This window comes from Dermacentor variabilis, chromosome 11, assembly GCF_050947875.1.
Source record: "Dermacentor variabilis isolate Ectoservices chromosome 11, ASM5094787v1, whole genome shotgun sequence".
In the NCBI taxonomy this organism is placed as follows: domain Eukaryota; kingdom Metazoa; phylum Arthropoda; class Arachnida; order Ixodida; family Ixodidae; genus Dermacentor; species Dermacentor variabilis.
Window position 1 is genome coordinate 126700986 of NC_134578.1, and position 10246 is coordinate 126711231.

Consider the following 10246-nt stretch of genomic DNA (forward strand, 5'->3'; position numbering starts at 1 on the left):
CTGCATACACACAAGGCTGCATCGCCTCCGGAACAAAGAGAACGGCGAGAGAAAGCAAAATCGGCAAAAGATCTAACCGGCGCGGGGTCAGCCAGAAGGCAGCAGCGGCTGCCTCCTCTCCGTTCTACGTTGGCCACCCAGATCCCGTCCCTCTTGGTGGACTACGCGGCCAACAGAAAGGCATAGATGACGGGGGAACTGTTCGGACAGTGGCTAGCGAAGATGGACAAAAAGTTTGAGCGTTGTGGACGGAAAGTCCTCCTGCTCGGTGACAATTGTTGGGCTCATAAGGTCAACATTGAGACGAAGTCCATTGAGCTAGCCTTCCTTCCACCTAACACTACAGCGGCACTGCAGCCCATGGACCAAGGTATCATTCAAAATTTTAAATCATTTTACCGGCGCCATCTGTTGGAGCAAATTATTTTGTGCAATAATTATCAGGTGACGCTCCTAAGTGCGCTACACATGCATGTGCGTGCTTGGGAGCAAGTAACTGCAGTTACGATAGCAACTTGCTATCGCCACTGTGGCTTCGGCGCACAAGCTCTACAAGGAGGAAACCAGCCGCCTGCGCCTGAAGACGGCGTCACCGCTCCCATGGCGGACGTTTTGGACAACATCTTTGCTGACTTTGTCGACATGGACGAGAGTGCAGTGGTGTGTGGTGCGCTGACAGATGAGGACATAATTTCTCAGGTCAGAAGCGCTGAACCTGTCGCTGCCAGTGACGAGGAGGAGGAGAAAGACGACGCGCCAGTGAGGCCCTCCGCTGCGGAGGTCATGGCTGGATTGAATGCTGCCCGTCTCTTTTTCAGTTTTAAAGAAGGCAAAGAGGAGGCCTTCCGCCACATTAGCTTGTTAGAGCAAGAAGTGCTAGCTGTCACCTTCAAGGAAAAAAGGCAGGCTATGATCACGGACTTTTTAAAGCATTAAATTTCTGGCATGCCCTACTACTTCCAAGTCGCCGTGTACTGTTGTTCTCCTTCACTTTCGTTAGTTCGAACTGAAGCGGCTTCCCCTTGCGGTTCGAATTAACGAGCTTTTACTGTACTATCGGCTGAAAGACCATGGTAACAATAACTCAAATAAACAAGCCTTCAACTTTCTTTTTGCTGCAAAAATACTGAATTGGCCATCACATGCACAAATAACAGAGCTAAAATATTTTGTTTCCATTATTCAATGGTAGAACATAACACAAGGCAATTAATCAAAATTGATGTGCCAGTTTTATGTAGAATAAACCACATTATAATAAAAATATAAAACATGCACAAGATCAATATGCAAACTTTCTAAAGGCCACAAGAAAAAGATATATACCCTTTAGAGACGAGATTTTTTCTGGCGTGAGTGGCGGCTTTGCCTCGGTGTAGCCCAGCGAACGTGCTTTGTTTGAAAGTGTACCTGTGACACTCCTCGTCTTTAACTGGTCTGCAGTCCACAACACAGTAGCAGCGCTTCTACAGAACATCGAGTCCGTGGAGGCACTAAACAAGCAGTCCCAGGCTTTCTGGTCCAACCAGAAGCCACTGCCTGCATAAACCTGCATTACAGAAAGAAACAATCACTCACAAATTAGAAGCACTGACAGGTCTATATCACTTTTTTTTTGCTTTATCAGAGGGCTAGCTGTCAACTCCATAACTAGTGTCATGCCAGATTTCCTTGAATGCACAATATATCACTTATGCACACAAAATGGAGAGTGTGGCTTCTCCATAGAGTTTCTTTAAAAGTTATCTCACAAAAACTGAAAATTACAAAAATTGGACTTAGTGGTCGCAAACTGCTGGTGCATGTGCTGGTCTGGCTGACCAGCACACTGTTTACTGCGTGGCTTGCAACCACTGAGTCAGGCTGTGTAGTAGTTGAAAATCGCTCAACGACTGTCTTGCCGAAAGACAGGTACAGGTAGGACTTTCATATGCATGCCTGCGAGCTGTCACAGAATAAATTCAGCTCATTCAAGCTGCAGCTCAATTGATCACTTTGTGACAACATTCAGGCAATATCTGCAGCTAATAAATTTGGTGTGATTACCTTTCCGTCATCTCTTCTGGAGCCTATCACGAACTCTGAGGTGGCGTGCTCAAAATCTACAGCCTCCTCACAATGAAGATCGCCTGCACAACAAAATGAGGTTTCTAACGCACAAATTACAAACAGTGTAAGCAAGAACAAAGAAATTGGTATAATAGAATTCCTAGGACTAAATAATATATTGCATAGAACGAATAACTAGCACCCTGTTATAGTAACAGAAAGGGTGGTAAGAAAATGGAAACAGTCACAGTCAGCAGAGTATTTACCCTACCAAGTGTACATTTCTTTCATAAACATTAAACGAACAAACTGAAGCTAAAAATTATTCAAGAAATAAGGTAATGAAAATTGCACATCACTTCAGGGCCTCAGGGATAAATAAATTCATAAAGCTTGCCTTTAATAAAACCAAGGATGCTGCTCAAGTACATAAACTTCCTGTCCTTTGTGTCCTAATCTTTATAGCCCTCTGGCAGCCAATTATGCAGATCCCACACATTGTGGGAATCAATGTTAGGCAAAGCATTACACAGCTAGGTAACTAGCCATCTAGCATATAGGGACACTAATGTAGCGCAAATAGAACAAAGAACACACTGGAGAGCGTAGGCGCCACCCACAACCAATTCATCACAGCCCCTACAAGACTGGAAAAAACATGCCAGCAAGACTGCAATAAATCAGGCAGCCATATGGTGAGCAGCCCATGCTGCTCCACCATATGTTCTTTGCATTTTATTTGCCATGCAATGCCATGCCACCTTCCTCAAGTATAAAAGAAAACTAGGTTGTAGTGTTTTTACATGCCAAAACCACGATCGGATTATGAGGCACGCCATAGTGGGAGACTGGGTTCATTTTGACTACCTGGGGTTCTTCAACATGCACCCAATGCTTGGTACATGGGTGTTTTTGCTTTTTGCCCTCATCAAGATGCAGCCTCCGCCGCACGGATTTGATCCCACAACCTCGGAATTAGCAGCCCAACACCACAGCCACAACGCCACCGTGGCAGGTTTCAAGTATCAACCAACTTGCCCAACAACTTTAGGGCCGCATAGCATCATTTGGGGTTCCATGAAAATGGTGCAACATGCTTGTATAGGGTGTGTGTTTGTGGCAACAGCAAAGGATGGCAAGGCAACTGATTTCTTGTTCACCAGAGATGAAACATTCAACTTATTCCGGTATGACCAAGGCTAACCTCACAGGCGGATGAACTGCGGCAATCACAAAAGTGGTGCATGCTTGCATGATGGAGCAAACTTGCTATGCAATGCGATGTATGTCAAGCATTTTAAAGCAGTAGCTTGCACATGTGAGGAATTGTGGTAGGCTGCTATTCTCTAATGGCCTGTCGTTGCTCAGTGGCTATGGTGTCTGGCGGCTGAGCACGAGGCCGCGGGATCGAATCTCGGCCCCGGCGGCCGCATTCCAATAGGGGCAAAATGCGAAAAACCCGTGTACTTAGATTTAAGTGCACGTTAAAGAACCCCAGGTGGTCGAAATTTCCGGAGTCCTCCACTATGGTGTGGCTCATAAACAGAAAGTGGTTTTAGCACGTCAAACCCCAGGATTTAATTATTCTCTAATGCCATGCATGCGCCTGTGGCATAATGGATATTCCATCAGGCTGTTGCACTGGGTAACCCTAGTGGGTAACCACCACCAGACAATTTTTGTGAAAGAGGCCCCCCAACAAGGCAAGACAGAAACTTCCAGAAATGTACCTTGTAGAAGCACAGAATGGTTTGTATTGAAATGTGCTTTTAAGGTGACATATAATGCAATTTGGCCGTTCCCTTATTGGTGGCAGGGTGTCCAGATCAGTGTTACTGCCTCATCATTTCTTATTCTCCCAAGTGCTATGGATTGGAGCAATAATATTCGCAAATATTCAAGCATAAAATGGGTTTGGCTGAGGTGGGACAAGTGTAAACTGGGCACCAGTACGAAAGGTGGTCCACGTGTACAATCTGTATAAGCTGATCATGACGATGATGACTAACATGTGTTTCCTATTCGCACGAGGAAGACAAAGCTGTTAAATGTTCTGCACTGAGCTAGGTTCTACACAAGATATAAAATTGAACAATGTTTTTCCTTCACAACATTACCAGTAGCACACTATTTCTTACCTATATCTTCCAATGGTAATGGTGCCGAGGTTTCCACAGACCCTGCAGAATAACCACAAATTTATCACATATATTGAGTGACCTAAGCAGCTTCAGACATTAAAGGAGTACCGACACAAAATTTCGAAGTCGGGTTAACATGCAAGATTCATTTATGTGGGCACACATACATCGTCTGCAAAATATCAACGGCAAATACAGCTCAGAACATATTTAAAATCAATTTTACAGTATGTGTAACCTTTTTTCAAAAAGCTAGCAGTTGCATGAGTGCTTTTTTGGTGTAGTGCAACTAGTGCACAGATAACGAAAAGAACCCACAAACAATCAGTCTTGTTCTTCCTCTACATCCATGTACTAATTGCGCTACACCAAAAAAACTTCATGATGACATACCAATAAGCCCATATCTCCGCACTAATCAACTTAAGTGAGTGCAAAACCTACAAAACACATAAAAAATTTGAATTCCAGCTTTCTAGGAGAATAAATGAATGTGAATATTTATCTTAGTACCTCTTATCCTTTGCTTCCCTGTATGAACCTAAGGCACCAATAAATCTTGATAAACACCTTGCAACTCCCTTCTACAAATTCACACTGTTTGTAAAACTTGCCCTAACAAATATGTTGACAATGCCACATACACCAGAAGACAGATCTAGTAGAAACAAATCATTTAACATATAAATATTCCTCACCCAACTCTTCTAAGCTGTTAAAATTTGATGCTGCAGCATCGTAGTTCTGAGGAATCTCAGGTTCTGAAGCAGCAGCAGCAGCATCCTTTTGGACAGTTGCAGATTCTGAGGAATAAAAATATTCGCATAATTACTGCCCTTATATTCAACGACTACACACACCCGCCATTTAGCTGATGGTTGCCTATTTTCCTTAGTTTCTCTACTCACCTGATATTAAACATATCACAGAATTTCTTGATGGCTTTTACTTGCCTATTGACACTAAGCTACCTCTACTATATTTACTTTCTTAGCTGGGAAAATTAGGCACTGAATATGGGAAATTTCAAGCACTTTCTTGGTGTACCTCACAGATGTTTCTAATTACAAGGTTATTAGATGTTTCCGCCATGATCAATTATGGTTTGACTTGCAAAAGTGAAAGAGTCCATAGAAAGTGAAATCGCTGCACTTTAAATAAGCAAGCACCCCTTACAAACATCATCAAGCATGCAAAACATCAATGCACAAGTGCATCAGTGTTTCACACTGCCAACAGTTTCCTTCAGGTTTGGCAATGGTGCTGCTGTTGTGCTAAGCTGTAACATGACGTGGCATATGCTGCCAAACTTATTTCAGAAACAGCTAGCACCATTACAGGTATAAATGTAAAAAGAATATGTACTGCACTGTAGTTTTCTTTTCACACAAGAGAATGTTGCATTTTCAGCCATAGCTTCATCACTACTGTTTATGTGAAATATATTCCTGATATTTATATTTTGTACAGTACAACTAAACCATGCAGCTCGATCATAGTTGAAGGAAAAAAACAGTCCCAAAACACAAAGGACAAGAAGAGAGGTTCACACCACAATGGCTGGACTATCAACTGAGCTTTATTAGAAATGGCGTAGTCCCAGCAAGGCCAGCAGAGCATGCACAGCAACAGCATCACTAATCACAGAGCATGAAAAGTCAGGTTATCGCATCTATCGTGACCGACCTAAAAAGGCTAATTCTTTTTCAAGTAAGCGCAATGAGGTTGTACTAATGCAGCCGTCATTAGTACAACCTCGGTGCGCTTACTTGAGAAAGAATTAGCCTTTTTAGTTCGGTCACGACAGATGCGATAACTTGACTTTTCATGCTCTGCTGGCCTTGCTGGGACTACGCCATTTCTAATAAAGCTCAGTTGATAGTCCAGCCGTTGTGGTGTGAACCTCTCTTGTCCTTTGTGTTTTGTGACTTATTTTTCCTTCAATTATGTACCAATTGGCCCGAATTTCAACCCTTCTGCATCTTAGTAAAAGCCCTACGAAGAAAGTATGCAGATAACTTATGAAATTTAGAACTGAAATGCAAAGTTAAAATAAAGGGGAAGCGTTTGTTATTATATTCATCTCCTCAAAAAAGAAGGAAATGAAAGTCGAAAAACTTGCCACCAATGGAAGAAAAACACACAACCTGAGCATCACGTGTACAAGGCTATACAAAATTGAAGTTGTGCATGGCAGCTGTCCTTTATAGAAAATTAAGCAGAGTTGGCAGGTTGGTATCTGCAGTTCTTTCAAGTGCCCCGAATTGCAAGTACTATATGTGTTCCTCCAGGGAAGGAAAAGTAACCACTGAAAACTAACATATAGCACACTACAGTGCAAACTTGCTGCAAATAGCATGTGCCCCTCATTCCTCCTTCCTCAACTGCCTCCCACTCGGATTCTTCCTTTGTGCTCGCAGTCAGGAAAATCAAGTAACCTTACACAAGAGCAGAACAGTAACGGATGCACAAAAAAGAATAAATGTGCACCAGTTGAGACTGTGACAAACAAAAGTTGGAAAAAAAGTAGTAAACAGCTGCCTGTTTGGTCTGCCATGCTGACCTACCACTTTAGCATTGCATAATACAATGTAAGCTCCAAGCTAAAACATGGACGTTACTTACCTCTCTGGGCCAACTCCTCTGGGACGGTGCGCCTCTGAAGTGGGAGTCTTGCACGTCCTACAGAAAGGGAATACTTGTGAGCTACGTCAAGAAATTAGACGGCCGTGGGAAAGAAAACCTTCTACAGTAGCTTAGGTACCATCAGTGTGCTGGGCATGCATGGCTTCAGTGAACACAACATAACAGGATGAGTACTGCATAATGCAAATCGCCTGTATTATTAGACAATGACTTACCCGTCTGACAGTGCACCCTTGGTGCTGGCACAACACGGGTTGTGGACCCTAGAATATCAAAACACAAACTGCTGAAAGATCATATAGGAAGAAACACTGTTATTACAAATACATTCCTGCAATGCGACATCATTACTAAAGTGATCACAAAGCAAGTGCCTTTATTGCATTTAACATTACAGTGCTTGCGAAGATAAAGTGCAGATTAATAAATACCTTATGCAACCTACACAAATGTTTGCAGAAGTGGTTTCTGTGGTTCACAGCAGACACAATTTCAGCAAACCAACACATAGTTAACGAAAGTTTGGAAACTTTTTTTATTTTGCAACTGTGTTAGAAATTTCAAGGCAATTGTATGTGAAGGCAACTTCACTTTGATTCTACTAAAGCACTGGTGTTCCCGGATATCAATTTCATAATCAGTATGCTAATCTAACCTTCAGGGGCAGAGATAATCTTAATAGATAGGGAAAAGACTGCATATGATGTAGCTTGATGCAAAAACCTCTTTTGCATTCTGGGAGCAGGAGCACAGCTGTTATCAGCTTTGCATGGCTTTTACACTGGCATGATATACGCAATATGCTATGTCACATGATGGGTTTGCCTTGTTTCGACTCCTCCCTCTCCTTTAAATGTGAAATTCACACAGAGAGAGCCAAATTTTATTATGAATATAACGAAACAGAAGTACTTCATAAGAACCAAACAAAATGTAGTTGTCCTCAAATATGACCGTCTTCAAATTTCCAATGTAAATGTACACAACGAATGTGACAAAAAAATATAATCAACGAATTTTCATTAATTGTGCATCTCCAGACTCTTGCAAATATAGGCTCGGCAAAAGTGCTGAAGTGCCTGTGCAAGAACAATTTGTATAGCTAGCATAGTGTTATTAAATTTACTGACGCTTTACCTTGGAATGCTGTGTATGTGAGCGCAAGGCTGCACATTATGCTGGATCCATATCATCAGTTTCAATAAGAGGTGCTTCAGTAAGTTGCAAGTACAGCCTTAATATGAATCCTGCACACCAGCAATTTCTCTGTAACGCAACAAATTTCTTTGGGGATAAAAACCATCTTTTTGCTTTAAAGAACTCCTGAACCACCCCTTGGGCTTGGTGAAAAAACAGTCTGCAGAAAGGATAATAATAATATTTGGGGTTTTACGTGCCAAAACCACTTTCCGATTATGAGGCACGCCGTAGTGGAGGACTCCGGAAATTTCGACCACCTGGGGTTCTTTAACGTGCACCTAAATCTAAGCACACGGGTGTTTTCGCATATTGCCCCCATCGAAATGCGGCCGCCGTGGCCGGGATTCGATCCCGCGACCTCGTGCTCAGCAGCCCAACACCATAGCCACTGAGCAACCACGGCAGGTACGCAGAAAGGATACACTGCTATAAACGTCAGTCAAATTTTCCATTCATGCACAGTGGAGCTCAGTTGTGTTGTGCATGTGGAGCTCATAAGCAGACCATGAATTCACCTTTTTCTGAAACACTCTCTTTTCAACAGAAGCCTTCTCACTCTTTTCGGGTGCCATATTTCGTCATATAGCACATTCCCATATGAGGCTGCTGTTGGCCAATAGCAAGAAGGATGCTTAGATCAGTGCACCTGTTTCTAATGTTGCTGTATATATTTATTAACACAGTTTAATAGAAATTGAAGTTAGCAAAAATATGCTTTCGAATTTCCATAAGAATTACGTACTTCGGAAATAAGTCAACTACCGTAAAAACCGGAATATAAGTCGAACTTTTTTCAAAAAATCATTGCGAAAAGTCGGCCCTCGTCTTTTATACTGGACATTGGCGGAAAAACTACGGAAGTCTTGCAACAACGGGCAGATGAAGTAAAGAGCCGCCTTCGCCATCGCCATCAGCAGCAGCGCGGTGTGGCGACATTGTGCACCGCCAATTTCCGTATACATTGTCACAAAGTTATATTAGTTAAAGGCTGCTTTTTCATATTTTGTTTCAAAATGAGCGGAAGCCGATGGCAACTCACCGTCGCCTTCAAGAAAAAGGCGATTGAGTGCGCGGAAGCCCACAGAAACCTCGCGGCACAGCGCAAATTTGGAATATACGAAAAGAGCATTCAGTACTGGCGGAGGCAGAAGCAGCAAACCAACAGAAAATGGCATTTCGAGGGCCGACCACAGAACTGGAAGACTAGGTTGCAGAGTTCGTCCGGGAGCTGCGTGTAAGATCGGTGCCTGTGACTGCCGAATGCATCCGCTTGAAAGCGGTAGAGATCACGCGCACCTCTGGACTGGGCAGTGAGAAGCACTCGTCATCCAACTCTAGTTCGGACGACTCTGATCAAAGACGTTGCTCTGGTTCAGAGTAGCGCTTGCGCACTTCGTGCCCTTCTGTGTACTGTACACCCGGCCAATTTTTAACAGTATTGCGCGACCATCGACCCGCATGTTTGTCAGAACCTTGTCATCACGGCACAGAGCGGTAAAATAGCGAAAGTAAGCGCACGTGTACACATGCGCATGTCTCGTTTGTTTCGCCGCTCAGCGCCGTTAATAAGGTGCTGACAAGCACACGGGTCAATGGTCGCGCGATACTGTTAAAAATTGACCGGGTGCACATGAGAGTAGCATTTAAATAAATACTGTCACTATTGTGCATGAGTTGCATTTGTTTCAAGGTAAGGGTGTCTTTCGGTACTTTTGCCATTGAAAAAGATTTTTTTCATTTTTAGAATTTGTTAGTTGGGGAATCGACCTACATTCTGGTCCGACCTATAGTCCGGTTTTTACGGTATCCTCTGCTCTTGCGCGGCATAAGAATTAAACTTTGGCCGCACCGCTTATCAGTGTCGTAGCCGCTGAGTCTCATTACTTTCATCTTCACAAAAAACCAGCGTGAAAAAGACATGGACAAGCAAAGAAACAACAAACACGGGACTGTTTTGCAACTCTTGTTTCTTTGCTCGTCCGCACCTTTCACATACAGGTTTTTGTTAAAATGAAACCACACCAACTACCCAGCTATTAGTTTTGATGAAGAAACCCATTACTCTCAATTTGTTTTGAATATTGAACTAGCCTTGAACCATATTAAACTTAGGGTCAGACCCCACGTACGTTTGCCAGCGCGTGCTCACACCTGGCCGCTCCTCGCTAGAGGCTTTGGCAGACATCGCTTCCTACTGAGCTATTGATAGT

The 10246-nt window shown here is 43.1% G+C and overlaps 1 long non-coding RNA gene across 1 annotated transcript; it reads right to left on the bottom strand.

The window, feature by feature from the left end:
• Positions 1 to 1358: 1358 nt before the first annotated feature.
• Positions 1359 to 4358, bottom strand: LOC142564245 (uncharacterized). The gene is made up of 3 exons (XR_012824535.1): positions 4188 to 4358; positions 2047 to 2129; positions 1359 to 1549 (listed from the first exon to the last, which is right to left on the bottom strand). It is a non-coding gene; the product is annotated as an uncharacterized LOC142564245 (long non-coding RNA).
• Positions 4359 to 10246: the final 5888 nt, after the last annotated feature.